This window comes from Sinocyclocheilus anshuiensis, unplaced genomic scaffold (genome assembly GCF_001515605.1).
Source record: "Sinocyclocheilus anshuiensis isolate Anshui unplaced genomic scaffold, SAMN03320099.WGS_v1.1 scaffold894, whole genome shotgun sequence".
NCBI lineage: Eukaryota > Metazoa > Chordata > Actinopteri > Cypriniformes > Cyprinidae > Sinocyclocheilus > Sinocyclocheilus anshuiensis.
Window position 1 is genome coordinate 295189 of NW_015536505.1, and position 15307 is coordinate 310495.

The 15307-nt window shown below is 36.1% G+C and overlaps 1 protein-coding gene and 1 long non-coding RNA gene across 5 annotated transcripts in view; one reads left to right on the forward strand and one right to left on the reverse strand.

Annotated features, from left to right (window-relative positions):
• Positions 1-15307, forward strand: part of LOC107691124 (epidermal growth factor receptor-like) — a 69046-nt gene that overhangs the window by 1066 nt on the left and 52673 nt on the right. The gene's annotated exons all lie outside the window — the stretch shown is intronic.
• Positions 6807-15307, reverse strand: part of LOC107691150 (uncharacterized) — a 15982-nt gene continuing 7481 nt past the window's right edge. The window contains exons 2-3 of the long non-coding RNA XR_001634517.1: positions 7437-7440; positions 6807-6817 (exon numbers count right to left, since the gene is read on the reverse strand). This is a non-coding gene — a long non-coding RNA (uncharacterized LOC107691150). The remainder of the gene's footprint in view (positions 6818-7436; positions 7441-15307) is intronic.

A 15307-nucleotide genomic window follows, 5' to 3' on the forward strand; every position in this document is an offset into this window, starting at 1 on the left:
ACTTTAGATAAACTAACAATTGTGCTTTGTTTTTTTATTGCTGAAGAGTGTTTCTTCTTTCAGCCTGAGGTTTATTCATTACACTTTTTGGTGTGAAAGGGCTTTTATATTTGCTATAAATATAACTTCTTATATTAAAAACAATCAAGGCCTTCTTATATTTAAAAAGTAACGCGAACGTAACGCAAGAGTAATATAACGCATTACTTTCCATAAAAAGTAACTAAGTAACGTAATTAGTTACTTTTTTAGGGAGTAACGCAATATTGTAATGCATTACTTTTAAAAGTAACTTTCCCCAACACTGCTTACATCCTGAGGTTGAGTGTCTGTAGTTCATGGATCATTTCTTGGGTTTGAACTTTCAAACTTTCACTTACCAACCCAGATTTTAGGTTATATGACCCCACCCCATAATTTTTTAATTAGGTTGTGATTTTTGTAGCTGTATAGTGCATTACTGGGTGCCACTGCCATGATTTAAATTGTGTTGCAGAGGCTGAGAGAAGAGGATGTTATTGGCTGGAAATATTCCTGCATTATAAAAATGTTTTTATCAGGTAACCTAAAACGTGTTTCATTTGGTAACATTGGAGTTGACAGGTTTTATTCAAAGTCAAAATATTAATATATTTTAAAGCAATAGTTATTACACTATTATATGGGTCAGATCAGGCAGAAATAGCTTCTGCAAATTTTTTTTACATCCCTGTGTAAAATTAAATTTATTATGCAGTTTGACATTGTTTTTTTTTTTTTCAAATATGACTGCTGTGTCAGGCTACCAGAAAAAGATTTTTACCATTTTAACAACATACTTGTTTATATCATTTAACTTTTCACAATTATTTTTGCCATTTTTACTCCATCTTTATGTTTCGGCTTGTATTTTTTAATTAATTAAATTAAAAGTGGTTGAAAAAGTGCAGTAAATGTCACTTTTAGATTTCAATTTTAGTCTGTTGACATTTTTTTTACGTGAAAACAATTGTTGCCTTATTTTTTACCTGATCTGACCCTGAAAAATGACTTTTGTTGTTTTAACCGAATGTAGTCAGGTTCATTCAGTCATATTAACTTATATTTCATTTTGACTTCATTTTGAGATTTTTTCACATGAAGCACATTTTTCTTTAAGTTATCTAAATTATTTTTTAATATAAGTCCAGTGCTCGTTGTAATTAACATTTTCTTTGAAATTAATTCAGTTAACTAAAGCCTTGTTTAATCTATGATGTTAGTGTTAGAGTTTGTTACATTTATTAGTTAAAGTGTGTTTATATGCCACTCTGCATGATCATCTCAGGGGTGTCCAGTGTGTAAACACATGACTGTGCCAATATTGACAGATGGGGCACACACAAATCACTTTATTACAGTCTGCTTCCTCATTTGGACTCATTCAGGTTTACAGTCACGGTGCCAAGAGAAGGAATCACCTTCCTTTAATATAAGTTCTGTTTTGACAATCATCAATGATGTTACGTTTTCATGCTGAAGGTACCCAACTGTTTGTTACAGTTGGGTACATTTTGCTTTCTACATATGGAAATTATATAGAGGAAGAGTCTGAAGTATGAAGAATATTAAACAAATGGGTTTATTTGGTGTTTTAGTCACTCATTGTCATTGTTAATTGCACTGATTGCCAGTTTTCTGGTCCCTAGCGTTTTAGAGGACAGGTATTACAGTATCAGTGAGGACATTCGTGATGTCCTATAATGTCTTCGGGCTCCCTGTTGTGCCTCGCTCAAGGTCAGAGAAATGCTGCAGCTATCTTTTATATTTAAGACCGAAACAGCTGTTTAGTCTTCATAGACTGCCCAGGTTAAATACTAGATAAATGCTTTTGCTGGCCCAGATTCCAAGTAGCTGTTTTGAAGGTGCACTGTGTTGAGCTATATTTGAATTTTCAGTAAAACGTCCCACATTTGATCATCAGTCCAGCCACGTGACAGACTTTCAAGTGTGTCTTTCCTTTAGTGTGGCATTGACCTCTGGATACAGTCCAGCCTCATTGTGACCTAGAACAATGTCTCTCAGGCGGTCACCTAAATCTCCAGTGCAGTGAGAGCCATATGTGGGTATGGATGCTGGAAACTGTTAAACACTCTTTTGGGTACAGTAGGGCTGCACAATTAATCAAATTTCTAATCGCAATTACAATTATGGATGCGACAATTACGTAATCGTTCAGAGTGGCAATTAATCGTTCAAAGTCCACTTATGTTATTCTGCGTGCTTAAGATGCGTTTTTTTCTTTCTACATGTTATCTTAAGGGTTTTTCCCTTATTACACTTTACTATTTACACACAACTATTTTCTTTTTTAATATATTTTAAAATAATTTATTCCTGTGATGGCAAAACAGATTTTCCATCAGCCATTACTCAAGTCTTCAGTGTCACATCATCCTTCAGTAATCATTCTAATATGCTGATTTGGTGCGCATTAAACATTTTGTTGTTGTTATTATTATTATTATTATTATTATCATCATTAATGTTGAAAACAGTTTTTGCTGCTTAATATTTACAATAGAGTACACTACAATAATATTTCACAATATTTTTTACTGTATTTTTGATCAAATAAATGGGGCCTTTGTGAAGATTCTTTCAAAAACAGTTATTCTGAAATTTTGTAGTGTATATTTTTATTTTACTTTGCCATCTAAATAAAAGTAGTTTCAAAGCAGACATCACCAGAGTAGAACAGACAAAACGTCTCCTTTCTTCTGATAAAGGGATGGGCTGTAAATCAAAGCTTGTTCTATGGATAAGATCATATTCTTTAAACTCAAGTTTCTTGTGTGTTATTCCAGTTTTATTGGACTTCAAATGAGAAAAGTCCCACATAATTTGTTTTCATTGTATGTTTAAATTTGTTTTGTTTATAGGCAGGGGGATTTAATCTAGTCCGTCTGAGAGAGTTGTGTTCGGGTCTCCTAGACACTTATAACTCTCATCCGGATGGCTCAGAGGTGACTCAAAAACGTTTCAGATGAGCTTTAGTTGTTTTCTCAGTCTGGGGCTTTGACTGTTAAGTAGTAAAGGTGTTGGAATGGGGTTTGTCGGCATATTTGTGTACAGTAGGTCTAGAAATGTCTAATGCTTTTTAGAGAGTAAATTGCCGAGCCACAGTCTCGTGAGGTTAACCTTGTATTTCCTCTGTAAAATGTTTTGAGATGAGTCCAGAGGAGCAAGACCAGTCCAGTGTTTAACAGTCCAGAGGAGCTTGAGTCAGGCTTCATCTAATCATTTGCAACTTGCTTGTGTTTGTGAGCCAAAAGACAGATCTCCCAAATATTTCAAAACTGCTAAACAAAACAGTCATCACGTGCTGTACCATTCCTTATCGAGTCGATGGCATGCCGTGTAAGACATGCTTAGGAACTTCCGTGAGTTAACAGTGAATAAGAGCATGATCTTCAAGAATTTCCTTTTAAAGGGATATTAAACACACGAAAATGAATCACCTACTCATACGCATGTTGTTCCAAACCCATATGACTTACTCTCTTTTGTGGATCTCAAAAGGAGGACTTTAAAACAATTGCACTGGGCGTTCTTTACATTCACTTATAAAAATTAATGGGGAACTGGAGCTTTCAAAATTCAACAGGATGCAAAAGCATCATAAAAATATCAGAAAATAAGTCCATATGACCTGCGTGCTATATTGCAGGTCTTTTTAATCCATATGATAGTTTTGTAAGGAACAGACTGAAATTTAAGTGATTATTCACTAATAATCTTCCCTCCAGTGAGAGGTTGAACTCTTGAGTCATGAATGAATCATTTAGATTGGTTTTTGAATGAATCAACTCGATTCATCACACAAAACTACTTTTTTAACTATTGTGTGTTTCAGAAGACTTGAAATAAAAAGTTTTTTTTTGTGTAAGCTTGATAGACCCAGTATTCATATTATATGTCATATCATCTTGTTATAGCCAATATTATCATTATCTTCTACAATTCAAAGGCTAGAGTAGGTTGTCTTAATTGTTTAAATTGTTCTGTATCATTTACTTAGCCTCATGTTGTACCATATCTATATGACTTTCTTTTGTCTGTAGAACACAACAGAAGATATATTTTGATGTGATATATTCTGAAGAATTATTTTGGCCATATAATGAAAGTCAGCTAGTGGGGTCAAATGTTGGATCCTGCTGATTTCCATTGTATGGACAAAAAAAGTCATACTGGTTTGGAACAATATGAGGGAGATCAAAATCATTTAATTAATTTCTTTATCCAGGTTTAACTCTTCATTTGGGAATTTTGTTCATCACAGCTATCTCATTTACTTAAAATAATTCTGATTTGTTTCAGCCCCAGGTATCATACCATTCAGATTTTCTCTTGAAAACACCCTGATATCCTTGCCAACACCGATACCTTATAAGATTGAACAAAGACAGACCATTTTCATAAGTATAGGCTCACCTAATTTTCAAAACAAAGATTGTACATCAATCCATGTTCCTCAGGTCTGCCAATTCAACTTTTTATGATAAATAGTCTTTTTGATTTGGCATACAGCAGATAAAAAGTGCACCATAATCCAATTGTCCTCATTTGCAGTCACATATCCTCCTTCAAAAAGCCATCATTGTTAGTTCTTCTGTCAGTAATGGTTGGAGACCATCAGTGTTCTCCACTGGGATTATGGACTGTTTAGCCAGTGATCTTGGGAAATACATCAACCATGTATTTTCCCCTAATTGTGAATTCAATTTGATATATGATACTGCTCTGCTTTCCCATTACCTTCCTCCTCCGCCTCAGGACCTTCCAAGATGAAGGTCTGTTACGTTAAACTGTCAGGCATCATTTAATAGCATCTTCTGCCAGATAAGAATAAATGTAAATAACATGTGCAGTTGGATTGACTGGAACATCTTGGTCAGTTAATTGACATGGGAACAGTGTTTGGCACTGGTTTGCTAGTGTCATGCAGCTTTAATAGCGATGACAGCTCGCTTTTTTCTCTCTTTCAGTCTCAAATTCTCTGGGGGCTAAGTAACAACTTCTCACCAAATAAAAATGCTTTGAGCCTACAGCTTTTCTGTAGTTCAACAGGTAGAGCATGGTGCTTGTGATACCAGAGGTTGAGTTAACTGGAAACTTTCCACCATTTGCCTGAGCTTTGACTAATTCAAAATGCTTTCCATCATTTTGACAGAAAAGAACAAGAAAAAGCATAATTTTAACTTAGCACATGAATTGAGCACTCACTCTCAGCCAAGTGACTGTTAGAAAACAGGACTTTCTTACATATAAGTAAGTAGCTAATGTGCTACTTTCCATATGAAGTAAAGATGTAGCGTGATTATTTTAGTTATGGTGACACAAAGTTGATTTGGATTAAGGTCAATTTTGATCCAACAAACAGATTTATATTTATGCAGAGATGTATAATAATTGGCAAATGGAAATTACAATCTTAATCTCTTATGTGTGACAATTGTGCTTTCTTGATTTATTTGCAAGAGCTTTGCTTGCTGCCTACAAATGATTCTCTTTGCAAATCCCATTGACACAAGTCTCCACCCACTGAATAAACATGCTTGACACCACAAGTTTTTGTTTCAATATTGTTTACATTTCTTCGATGTCAACATCATTGTTTACACAATATATAATATATAAAGTGAGGTAATGAAATGCAAAACACCTTGAAACCTCACGATTTCTTCGCCATCTTGATTTGCTGTCTCATTGTCCTCATCTGTCATTGAGCTCCCACACTGTTTGCACACGCTTTGCATGACCCCGTGATTGGTTTTGCAGGCGGCCGGCTGTGATTTCTCTCAGCAAAACCTAATGCACGGTATTAATTTCCTGCCTTTAATACCTGCATACTTCCTCCTCCACCTCTACTAAGTTTTCATCATTCGTTCTGAACGCTCTTTCAAGATGAGTTACCAGAGCCCACTCATGGCTCCATATTGAGTTCCCGGGAGGGCGTTTGTTAAAAAAAAAAAAAGTCTGTTACTATAAGGGGCCATCAGCATGTGAGGGCTGGTTGTTTCTGGGTCTCGATGCCTCTCACCGGTGATTGGCTTTCCCAGAATCACATCTGCTGAAGCAGTTGGAGTTTCAAGAGCTGCAGAGAAAGTCAAATGAGTTCGCTGGAAAAAGACGGGCCTCCTGCTTTGATAAACTGTTGAGCAGTTACCTAAAACTGGCGAAGAAGTCAGTGCCTCATTTGCTGGAGTGACTCTTTCTCTTTGGCAGAAAACAATGAGGGTTTTCTTCAAGCATACTGAAGTTTTTGAATGTTTCTCCATACGACTGCTGTAAAGGAAAGAGCTATGTGACAGAAGTGTCATGTTCTTCGAGTTTCTTTGTCATTCACAGTCGTGTGGCAGCTCTGACAGTTTGATTGTATGCTGATTGCAGTGACAGTGGTTGAGCTTGAAATAGCCAGAATCTGTTTAGATCTATACACTCTGATTACCTGTGACAAAATGTCTTTCTTTCTTTCTTTCTTTCTTTCTTTCTTTCTTTCTTTCTTTATTTCTTTCTTTCTTTCTTTCTTTCTTTCTTTCTTTCTTTCTTTCTTTCTTTCTTTCTTTCTTTCTTTCTTTCTTTCTTTCTTTCTTTCTTTCTTTCTTTCTTTCTTTCTTTCTTTCTTTCTTTCTTTCTTTCTTTCTTTCAATAAGAACTCTTAACTCTTAAAAAGAATCCTTGTCTGCATGTTAACATGCATGCTAATTCTCAAGCTAGTTCTGTGACGTTTGCCAGATCATGGGAAGACTACGTTTGGAAACTCATGAATGTGCCCGGAAATGGTGCATTGCACCTGGACGTCATGGAGTTTATAGCATTTCTATTATCAAGTTCCATTATCTTCTTTATTTCTTAATAAGAATCCACATCTGCATGTTCTCTCACATGCTAATTCTCAAGCTATTTCTGTGATGTTTGCCAGATCATGGCAAGACTATGTTTGGAAACCAATGAATGTGCCCGGAAATGGTGCATTACACCTGGACGTCATGGAGTTTATAGCATTTCCATTATTTCCAAGTGAGCCACTATGGTGAAAAGAGACCTTGGAATTCCGGCTGGAAAATTCAACTTTCCTTTTCATTCTTGACATCTCATTAGGGTGTGGCTTCATGTGAGAAGATGCAGTTTGTGCAAATCGCACAGGATTCCTCATCACATTTAATTGTCCAGTAGGAAAGACCACCACTTATTTCCTTTTTTACTTGTGGGTCAATACAAAATAAGGGTCTAAGGCAGGGGTAGGCAAGTTCGGTCCTAGAGAGCCGCTGTCCTGCAGAGGTCAGCTCCAACCCTGAAAAAAAAACTCACCTGCCTATAGCCTTAGTAATCCCGAAGACATTGATTAGCTTGTTCAGGGGTGTTTGATTAGGGTTGGAGCTGAACTCTGCAGGACTGCGGCTCTCTAGGACTGAACTTGCCTACCCCTGGTCTAAGGTAAGGAAAATGACAGTCTTTTAAAAATCAGGTTTAAAACAAATTGCCAAGTTCTTGGAATTTTTCTTTATATTAATGTTGAATTCATATGGATTTGAAAAAAACATTTAGGACATTTTAAAGAAATATTTTGATTGAAGGACTGTCATTACAGAATGTCATGTGGTTTAACCATCAAGTAAAAAGATTACACATAACATATTTAACTTCATTACGCATCAAATTTTTTGTGATTTGTAAATATTTTGAAGTATGATTTGTAAATATTTTGAAGTATATACAGTATATTATAAGATATACATTTAACAAATATCAGGAATTATTCATTAATTAAATTAATCACACATTTTACAACCTGAACTAATTTAGATCAAAGATCAACTTGTTTGATCTTTTAGAAGACTTATCGACCTTGACACACAGACTTGAGGTCCTCTCTATATGATATCCTTTTTTTCTGCATGTTGGTTGCACCACATGACTTTTTTTGGTCACAAAGTGACTTTGAGTTGTTTTTAAATATTAATAATAGCTTAACAAAACTGTATTACTGATTTTTCTCTAAATAATAATGTTTTTTCAGTAAATAACAATTTTAAGGAGTATTTTTATTTATTTATTTGGATATAATGACAGTTTTATCACCCTGACATTTGTTTTACTTTATGCCCCCAAAATAAAAAAAAATAAAAAAATGTAAACATGCTCATCATAGAAGAGGTGTATTTAAGCCTTTGTATGCATTAATTGAAATTTAAAGTGCCCCTATTATGCCATTTCGAATATTGCCTTTTATGTGTAATGTAGCTGTATGTGAATGTAAACTATCTGCAAAGTTATATAGTAAATAGTCTGCAAAGGTAAATAAAGTTATTGTCTCTCAAAAAAATAAAAAAGACTCTGAATCACCTAAATGAGTCGTCAGGAATTCGAATCCCACTTCAGTGGGTAAAACATTTGCATACGTTGGACGGCCGCAAACAACTTAGCCCACCCTGAAACAGTGTAGCATTTCTGTGTGGTAAACATCATGTTGAGAAGACGCTGTGTCCTACGCTGTGAAAGTAAATTGGTTTTATTTTCACTTCTGAATGGTGAGGCTGCAAAGAATCAGTGGGTGACATTCATTTTTTCAACGATACCACAGCAGTTCAATCCCAATCTTTTTGTGTTCCCGTCATTTTACTGAGGACTGCTTCTCTAATCGCGAGGAGTTCAACGCGGGATTCACAAAACACTCGCTCTTGAAAGATGGATCAGTGCCCAGTTTATTTAAACCAGATTGCTCCACTGAATCACAACATGTAAGTATGATAAATAATAGATGATTATATTTTCTATCGATCATTCAAAATACACTTAAAGGGATAGTTCACCCATAATTTTCTAAAGCTACGAGAATACTTTTTGTGCGCAAAAGAAAAAAAAAAAGACTTTATTCAACAATTCGTTTTCTTTTGCGCTCAAAAAGTATTCTCGTAGCTTTGTAAAATTATGGTTGAACCCCTGATGTCACATGAAATATTTTACCGATGTCCTTGCTACGTTTCTGGACCTTGATCGTTTAAGGACCCTTGCTGTCTATGGGAGGGTCAGAGAGCTCTCAGATTCCATCAAAAATATCTTAATTTGTGTTCCGAAGATGAACGGAGGTCTTACGGGTTTGGAATGACATGAGGGTGAGTAAATAATGACAGAATTTTCATTTTCTTTATAAAAGAGGCGTCTAATGCTCAACTAATGCAGAAACATATAATACTACCTGTCGTACTTTGTGGCAGCAGAGATTTTCAACTTTGCTTGGCATTCTGATACAGTTCCCACACGTGCACCTAAATAAATTATAACAATGACGCTGCAATCACGTCTTATAACTACCCCAAACTGAGTTGACTCTTACCACTGAGAAACATCCTGCTCCAGTCGTGTTTGTGAATCAGTGTCTGATTGATCAATTACGCGTTTCATCATCGGACTCGAGCTCGAATTTATAAGGTAAAATCTGTACCATCTTTTCTCTCGATACATTCTCTCCGGAGCTGTCATTCATTTATGGCAATGGGCGTTTAGTTTCTGACACAGACTACGCGGTAGACCAATAACAAAGGACTGGGCCATCTGACCAATCAGAGCAGAGTAGGCTTACAGAAAGAAGGGTTTTAGAGAGACTGAATCTTAGAACTGCTTTGTCCGAATCCTTTACATATCATTGAGAAATGTGGTGAAATTAAATGCAAATTATGAGAAAACTAAAGTGTTTTTTGACCTTGCATGCATGCAAACCTGTTGTAGGAGACTCCAAAAACAATATTAGGAATAGGAACCTTAAAAATGGCATAATAGGGGCACTTTAAAGGTAGTTTTGGGTAAAGTAATAGAGTCAGACAAAGAAACAGCATGACAACATTGACTGTATGGTGCGTCACACTGACATGGCTATTTAATTCGCCATTGGAAGGTGTAATATTACAGGGAACACTTTATACAAGATTTTGACAGACGCAAAAACACGGCAAACAGAGTCTGTCCTGTTAAACTGTCAAATATTTGACTTTACTGTTTGATCAGTTGTCCAATCACAGTATAACACCACTGAGGATGGACCCCTCATATCTGGAATCTAGTGACTACTGAATGTATATTAAACAGACGATCTGGGAGGATGTGGAATAATAATTTTTTTTTTTTTAGAATTGTGTCTAGATGTTCAGGTGCTCGTTCTCAGACCCTTTGAATTGGAAAGTGCTGTTTCCATTTATTATTCCATGGGGTGTATATTTAGTAAACCTTAAAGGGAGGGGGGGGGGCATAAAAGAAAACATTGAGAAACAGGATGACAGTTCTAGGCCAGCAGCTCCTGATATATAAACTCTAAAATGTGCACTAACACAAGCATGCGCACACAAAGTGCCGTTTATTGAGTCTGTGCCACATTTTGTGGTTGACAGTGGCCCATTTTGAAGTCTGGAATGGTCTTTTGTCCTAGAATACCAAAATAGATTTTTTCTCAAAATGTCCAATTGAAAACTCATCATGTCAGCTCTGCTGCGTGTAGTGAGTGTATTGCTGACTAAACTTGTAAGACGTCAAATAAGATGTGTTTGCCTTTTAAGCAAAGGGAACCATGTTGACTCCTCTCTTCCCAAACCCAACCACATCTGTCTGACTTTTCAAACCATAATTTATAGTTTGCGTTCACAAAACATTACATTTAAGGCAGAGCTTGTAAGGAAGTGAGCCAAAGTGAAACATTCAGCTCTCAATAACCTTCTGTGTCTTCTTGAATGATCATGTTTCAAAATAGCACTTGATCCGAACAGGCCGCAGATGCCCTGGGATAGGTGATACATCAGTGACACTCCCTCTACACACGTCTATTGTGAGAACACACTATAGGCCATGACGTGGCCGTGTGTGTGAAGTGAATTGTAATGGATATCTTTGTTCACATGCTTTGTTTATTGTATTGTTGTTCTCAGATGAATGGCTACCTAGGCAGAATGCAAACACCTTCGAAGACAAAAACATTCTTTTATTTTATTTATTGCCAGTTTGTTTTTATTTTGTAGGACAGTGGAAAACTGACAGGAAAGTGGATGGAGTAAGAGAGGCAATATAGGGTCAGACCATGACCCAGGCTAAATTTAAACTCAGGACCCCACTGTGATAAGTATTTTTAAGACTAAGTCTATTTATAAGTCTTTTAAAGGACTACTCCTGGCGATTTATTATAATTTCATTATTTTTTTACAGCACCTTTTGCAGCATCTTTTTTTCTTTAAAAATATGTTGAAATGGAAAATATGTTTTAGTCTTCGTTGCAAAGCTGTAAAACAAAACAAAAAAATTGGTCACACTTTTGAATATGCTATGTTTCCTCATTGCAGTGTAATTTAGTATTGAGCAATATTAATTTACAACATAATTACTATAGGTTTAGTGTTAGGGTTTGGTTTAGGGCTGAAACGATTCCTCGAATACCTCGAGTAACTCGAATACAAAAAATCATCTTCGTTTAGTCCATTTACTGTAACTACACACGGACCATTATTACTGACGCACAACCCGATAAACGCTGGGCCAGACCATAGACTGTATAAAAACAGGGACCAGACTTTCAAAAAAAAACAAAAAAAAAAACGCTGGACATATTTAAGACCGTAAATCAATATGGTGGCTAGTTATGATGTCCCTATGTTAGCTATGTTTTGTGAAAGACTAAACGCCATTGTGCATAAAAATACCACAGAAAGAAAGTTAGTCAATATCACAATATTATGAGACTTACGTTTTAGACACTATATTGCCTGTTTTTGCATTATTTTGCCAACAAAAAATTCCAAATACAGCCACAGCGCTGTTTTGCGTCTCTGTGCAACATGATGGTGTTTCGTTCCTGAATGAATCAAACGTTTAAATGATTCAGTTCAATCGCAATGACTCACTTCTTAACAGTGACTTGCTGCCACCTACTGGCGGAGGCTTTATAAAGGTAAAAATGGCCATAAAATGTCAAACTCATTTTAAACTTATTGGAACAGATTAATTTCTATCACTGCTGTGAACTGACCAGCATATGAAGAATATCAAAAACAAGTTTTACACACACACACGTATATGGACATTTAAGAGGGTTTATTCTCCAAATAACTCTAATTTCATGTTGCAGAAAAATGTGTTTAAAAATTGTGTATGGACTCTTGTTCTTGTTCCAGGTTACCTTCCTCTCCACTGAATTTTGCCTCTCACAAAAGCCACAAAGCCTTCCAAGAAGACCGTAAAGGCTTATGTCATGCTTGAGCTTTAGTCAGGCTGAAACTTGAAAGTTAAGTTGCACGACATAAATGCAATGATTAGGTATTATTATTATTATTTTTATCACTATTATTTTGATTTATGCCTTAGTTTTAGTTTGTACTGTTTACCTTTTTTAAAGTAATGTGAAATTGATTTTTGTATTTTTATTGATTTTTTTATTTATTTTTATTGATATATTTGAATTTGCATTTTGAATGCAATTTGGCAATTAAATACATTAAATGGGTTTAGTTTTCACGGTTATTAATGTATGCAATTTCAGCAATAAAAATGAAAAGAAAACAAATTAGTTGTTTATTTTAAGAGATATATCTTATTATCTCTTGTATATTTAGTATTGCTCTTTAATAAAGAAAAATGACTTCTTATCCGATTACTCGATTAATCGATGGAATAATCTGCAGAATACTCGATTACTAAAATAATCGATAGCTACAGCCCTGGTTTGGTTTAGTCTTACTAGTAATTATGCATAATTTACTAACATTTTAAAATAAAGTGATAGCAAACATTTTAATAATTTTGCCCCTTTAATCTTCTTTGAATGTACTGTTCTATATACTTTTTTCACATTTGTGCATGCTTGTGAAAACTGTGCGTCAAAGTTAGACAAAATAATTTTTTTGTGGTAATCAATAGCATTCCACAGAGCTTGTATTGATTATATTGACTTGTGGTATTTAACTTGGAAAATTTCTTGAAATCAATGCATTCCCAACAAACAATGGTAAAAATTCCGTGTTAATTGATATTGATTTTGCATCCCAGTCATAATTGATTGTCATGTATCTCAAACATCAAGAAAATGTCCTCAAAATCTCTTTGACACAAATGCATCCTATTTCAGTTAACTTGCTGAAACGGCACGTCTCATAGGAACTGCAGTGATATGCATCTAGGATGTAGGCCCTGCTGGATGTGGTTTTCCCAGCCCTAGGCTTTCTGCAGCTGAGGCTTGTGAAAACAGCTGAACTTTTTCCTCTCTTTCATTCTTTCCTGTTTACTCTCTTTTAATTCACTGAAGTCTCCTACTGTTCAGTACAACGTAACTAATTCATCACTGCACAGCACATCTCCATGTTGACATATCCTTATCTGCGATCGCTATGATGTTTGCTCACTTTGCCAAAGGCTTTTTGGCTAAATCTCCTCATATGTGCGGATGTTAGAAGCTCTGACAAACCTGACACAGAAACCTCCAAAGGCATGTCTTTACATGAACGCTCTCGAAACTAAAGAAATGCAGGTATTATTGTAACAAAAACAAGCATATGGCTCATTTAGTGTTTACCAGGATCTGTCATGTTGCACCATATCCACCCTACTCTTGGACATTTTCGCCTTACGTTATGATAACTTGATGGTTAGCCTTGGTATGTGCAAACCTTATCTTCCGATTTCTTTTATATCACGAGGACAAGTGTTTGTTTGGTCTAGAGGTGCGTTATGGTAGTGCCAAAGCGAGACTGCATGTCTCGCCTACAAGGCCTAAAAGCATGTGTTGATTTGCAAATTGGATCTAATTCCAGACGTCCCACTTTTACTCCTTTAGGTAATTCGTCGGTTAATTTGGGCGATATCCTCAAAGCAGAACAGCAACTCTTCCTAATGACTTCTGAGGCAATACGTGCCATAGTGTGTGGGGAAACATTAGTGCCTGCAAATGTAATTATATAACCATTACATGAGATGAGATTCTTGTGAAGTACCACTTCAGGGCTGAAAAAATTAGAATCTTGTCTGTTAAAATTTTTATAGTGGCAAATTAATACATTTCCTTCTTGAGATGTGTGTAGAAAGACTTACCCTGAATCGTGAAGACGTGATTATGGCATCCGAAAATGTACTTCTTCAAAATATGAGACGGATGGGACGTGACCGATAAAGAAAAGTGCAGAAAGAGAAACATTTGCCCTCACCATTGAGGCCAGGAACAAGACTGAGTACATTGTCGTTTCCATGGGGACAAGTGCAGTAACACAAAAGAACCTTTATTCGATGAATTAGCGTCGCCTTTGAAACAGGATTGACCACCATTGTTGGCAGCATAATGCTTTGTATACTCATGATTTCGCTTACAATATTACTCTCTTTTACAGTAAATACTGCGGTACAGGAAGATTATTGCCCTGTCTCACTAACCCCTTTAAAACACAATAATCCACTAAATTAACAAACCTTAGAGTTAAGCAATAAGAGTCATGCACAGAGTCAGAGTAAGTCACCTAATGCTGTGTTGATGAGGCCTCCTCCAGCAGGAAGTTGAATCATTCTGTGGATTTTCTGAGTCTTACAGAGACATATACAGTGATTATGATAGCGAACGTTTTGTTCGGATGAAAAGATGTGAGTTTGTGCAATTCTTCATCATCAGTTGAATTAACTGAGGTCATTTAATTTCACATTGGTGCTGTGTCATTGATAATGGTCACATCTGTGGTCATACAATGATCTTCTTCCGCTAGTTTATTTTTATATTTTTTGGTTCATAAATAGAGCACTGCAGTGATGTTGTTGTTTTTTTGTTGGCCAACATGTAAGTTACCATCTACGGAGCTCCGCACATGGCATGCAGGAAAAAAATAGGCTAAATCTAAAGATGCACCGATCGATCGGCCAGGGATCGGAATCGGCTGATTTTCCTCATGATCGGCCGGTCAGTCTCACTTCTTTCCGATTTCGAGCCGATCCGTTTTGTTACCAAATAGTGCATTTATTTGTGCTGTTGTTTGCAATTTTTTTTATTTGTTCTTATTTTATTCCTGACTTTTTCCTTGTGTTTTTTTTTTAAATAAAACTTTGCGTTGAAGAAAAGTAGATTTTTGTTTGTATATACCAGGGGTGGCGAATGTCGGTCCAGGAGAGCCGCAGCCCTGCAGAGATTTGCTTCAACCCTAATCAGACACACCTGAACAAGCTAATCAAGGTCTGAAGGGTTACTAGAAAGCTACAGGCAGGTGAGTTTTAATTAGGGTTGGAGGTGAACTCTGCAGGGCTGCGGCTCTCCAGGACCGGAGTTCGCCACCCC